This window comes from Nannospalax galili, unplaced genomic scaffold, assembly GCF_000622305.1.
Source record: "Nannospalax galili isolate Female #2095 unplaced genomic scaffold, S.galili_v1.0 scaffold342, whole genome shotgun sequence".
Classification (NCBI taxonomy): Eukaryota; Metazoa; Chordata; class Mammalia; order Rodentia; family Spalacidae; genus Nannospalax; species Nannospalax galili.
The window spans coordinates 1,900,332-1,904,342 of NW_008349359.1; positions in this window are offsets into that span (position 1 = coordinate 1,900,332).

Sequence of the window (4,011 nt, forward strand, 5' to 3'; positions counted from 1 at the left end):
GCTTTTTTTTTTTTTTCGTATTTTTGAGACAGGATCTTCCTTAGCCCCAGCTGGCTTGAAATCCTTATGTAAATCAGGCTGGCCTTGATCTCACAGAGATCTGCCTGTCTCTGCCCACTAAGTCCTAGGATTGATGGTGTGCATATCCAACACCAGCAAATGTGTATCTTTCTATCCAGAGATTAATGAAGATCATGGATTGTGGGGAGCCGCCTGCCGTCCCTGCAGACGCCATTACAAGATGGCGCTCACATCCGGTTCATGCTGAGCAGTAAATAAGTCAGTACGCATGCCCGAAGTAATTTTCCACCTTCTAGTCTCTGCCTACCTCGTGGCGTGATATGGGCTGATGAGTTTGCGACCAATCAAGAGTTGCCACGTCCAAGACGGGCTTACTAACCTATATAAGGGCTGGGTTTCCGACATTCGGGGTCTTCGCCCTGTAAGCTTATGCTCTCCCTCTCAAGATGCATTAAAGCTTTTCTGCAGAAGGATCCTGAGTGTGCCGCGTCATTCTTGCTGGCGAGACGATAGCGCGGGACAGGAGGTAGCATTGAGGTTTGTTCCCTATCTTCTCAGATTTGACCACTTTGAATAAACGCTTCCTTTAGTACAACTCTTCCAGGCTCCAGACACCCTCTGTTAGCCTTTAAATCATGGAGACATGGGCTGGGGATGTGGTTCAGTGATAGGTTCGTGAGGTCCCAGATTTGATCCCCAGCACAACAAAATAATGATAAAATATAGAATCAGAATCTTTATCTCTTGAAGCAAATCTCAAGATGTTAAAAAAAAAAAAAAAAAAAGGAAAGAAAGAAAAAGAAAAGATGTGAAGCTTCTATTCCCGGCTGAGGCAGGTGCTGTAATAAAACTGAACCACACTGAAATGCGAGCTCTTTAAGAACACTTTCTCTGTTTTCCTTTGTTTCCACCAAGCCTGCTGCTCTCTTTGCAATGCCCTGAATAAATCTGCCTTTCTTTCAAAGGAAGGAAGGAAGGAGGGAGGAAAGGAGAGAGGGAGGGAGGAAAATATTTCTCAGCCAGGTATGGTAGCTTGCACCTATTATCCCACTATTTGGGAGGCTGAGGCAGGAGGATTTCTATGAGTTTCAGGTCAGCCTAGGTGATAGAACAAGACCATGCCTCAAAAAACCCAAATGACAACAACACATTTCTCTGAATTTCCTTAGTCTTCAAGAGGAACAAAATTGTTAGGAACAAAGTAAAGCTTATATTGCAACAGTAATGCATGCTCTACTTTCTGACTATTTGCAATATGAATGCAGCAGTATTGAAGTTAATAAAGACAGGTCACACTGTGTGCATGGATTCTAGCCATCACTTGTATGTCCCATTCAATATGATAAAACAGCCAAGAATCTCCCTCCACCTGGAAAAATCCTCTAACATGTATAACGATTGAGCTATAAATCAAATAGAGGCCCAAAGAAAACAGATGATGCAGGAGCCAGGAGAAAACTATTTTTTAAAACCATAATTAGTGGCTAGAGAGATGGCACAGCAGTTAAGAGCACTGGCTGCTCTCATAGAGGACCTGGGGTTTGGATCCCAGCAACTATGTGGCAGCTAACACTCATCCATAATGCCAGTTCCAGGGGATCCAACGCCCACTTCTGGCCTCTGTGCAGGACATGGGTGCACTTACATACATGCATGCAAAACACTCATAAACATAAAATAAAAATCAATTTAAAAAACAGTAATTAATGTCTTTACTGAGATGATAAAATGATGATGCATCTAACAACAGAAAAGAGGGATGCTATGAAATGAGACATATGAAAACAGAAAGAACACCAAACACTGTGTAGTGAGCATGCCTATAATCCCAGCACTCAGTAGACAGAGGCAGGAGGGTCAGGAGCTCAAGGCCAGCCTGGGCTACAAGGTGGGCTATCTAAAAAAGAATCCTGTACATTAAAAATATGATGGCAGAAATAAGATTAATGGAAGATTTGGGTAACACCGTGAGAAAATCTCCCCAGAAAACCAAACTGAAAATACAAAGAAATGGAAGTAGGAAACTTAAGATTAGAGAACACACCAGGAGGCCCTGAATCTGCTGATGGGAGTGCCAGGAATGGATCATAGAGGAAACAATTAGAGATAATTATGAAAGAAATAACACAGAACTGGCTGGTGAGGCACACCCCAGCACTTGGGAAGTGGAAGGGGGAGGATCAAGAGTTCAAGGTTGGGCTGGAGAGATGGCTCAGTGGTTAAGAACACTGGTTGTTCTTGTAGAAGACCCGGGTTTGAATCCCAGCACCCACATGGCAGCTAACAACTGTCCATAACTCCAGTCCCAGGGGATCTGACAGCCTCTCTTCTGTCTTCCACGGGCATTTCACAACATGGGTGCACTTACCTACATGGAGGCAATACACTCATATACATAAAATAAAAATAAATAAAAATTTTTAAAAAAGAGTTCAAGGTCATCCTCAGCTATATATCTCAAGCAATATTATTATTATTAATACAAGCAGATTGCTCACCCTCCCTGGACCAGTTGATGAGCCAGTAGTGAGATCTCTGGTGGGGATTGTCTGAGAAGGAGCATGCAGAGCTACAACGTGAGCTGAGCCCTACACCACAGAGAGGCTTCTGTGCAGCAACATTTTCCTGGTTATCTGACTTGCTGCCTGGCTGTTTTCTTGCTCACCAGTCCCATTTCTGAAGCTTTGAGTTCCTTCCAGCCCACAGAGGGCAGGGTTTTCTGGGTAGGTGGAGGCATTCAGGCCTTAGGTGGCAGTGGCTACAGTGGCGAGTCTCTGGTCATATTGTCCCTCAAGGGCCCACAGTGTCTCTCACTCCCAATTCCCTAGAGTCGGCTGGATCTCCAGTAACCCTTCTCTGAGAGCGCCAATTAGGAGTGCTTGCCTAGAACTGGCTTAGGCCTAGCTTCCCAGGGTCAAGGCTCTAGAAGCCAGGCACCATTTGGAAGGAGACAAGGGGCACAAGGATAGTGAGTGTGGTCGCATGCAGTGAGCCAGCAAAGGGGGCGCCAGAGATGACCTGAGAAGTAGCCTGTCTGGAACCATACTCAAAGGCATAGATCAGAACAGGAGCTATGGAAAAGTGTGGACTGGACCACCATGGACTCTGCTCCTACTGTGGATGAAACCCTGCAACAGCCATCTTCTGAGTCTCTTGCCAGTGTGACCAGGGCAGGGCAGAGGGCTCGTGTGAAGACTGAGAGCTCATTGGTGTTGGTCTGAACACACCTGCCAGGGAATGGGAGTGGATGACTGAGTCATTTCAGACCAGCCAAGAAGTTGTTCCTTCTTGGTAGTTTAGAGCCATCAGCACCTTGTGTAAAATAAGAACCACAAGGCACTGAGAACTCCCAGTATACCAGCTCTGTGCTCAGGGTGTCCCACATCTTTTATGAACAGGCTTCTAAGGACCCCTGTGAGGCCCCTTCTCCTTTTGTGTGGTTCATTCAGTAGGTACCCTCAGCTCACAGGAGTATGGATGTCTGTGTAGACTGGTAGTGAAGTAGGCACTAAAAAACACTGGTAACCAAAAACCCAGATGTGAACAGAATAAAATAAGTGAAAATAGTATCTACAATTTCTTCATTGTTTTGGGTATATATTATTTAATTTAACCCATTTCTTTAAAAGACAGATTCAGAAAATTTACTGTGTAGCTGAAAATGGCTGATTTCTTGAAAATGGTGGTGGTGATCTAAGTTTGTGGTTCAGTTTGAAGCTGGAACTCCCCCATAAGGATAGTGTACTTATATCACAACACCAAGTGATGGAAATGACACAAACATAGGTTAAATAAGTTTATAGCCCATTATCTGAGACAAAAACTGGGTCTCTCTCTCCCTCTCTCTCAACAGCATCACATCAGCCCAGGCTGGGCTTGAACTCCAGATTCTCTTATTTCTACCTTCCAAATGTTGTGATTACAATGTTACACTACCACATATGGCAAAAAGGGTGGGGTGGTCATGGGTCAGAAATTATTTTTTTTAAT